The sequence below is a fragment of the Penaeus monodon genome, chromosome 21 (assembly GCF_015228065.2).
Source record: "Penaeus monodon isolate SGIC_2016 chromosome 21, NSTDA_Pmon_1, whole genome shotgun sequence".
In the NCBI taxonomy this organism is placed as follows: domain Eukaryota; kingdom Metazoa; phylum Arthropoda; class Malacostraca; order Decapoda; family Penaeidae; genus Penaeus; species Penaeus monodon.
The window spans coordinates 45,678,333-45,678,561 of NC_051406.1; positions in this window are offsets into that span (position 1 = coordinate 45,678,333).

The window sequence follows — 229 nt, forward strand, 5'->3', positions numbered from 1 at the left end:
TCCATGCGCAAAAACGAGCCAGGGCGTGGGGCGGAATGGACATGGCTTCATTATCATTTCCCTAAACTGGGAAAAGGTGGTACACTCCGTTTTATTAACACCAAGCACTCACTGTAATTTATGCAAATCATATTATTAATTAATCCACTCCTTTATATGCTTAGTTAATATACTATATTTACACCCTAGTAAAATTACCTCGCACTGGCGAGGCTGTGGTGAAATTTTA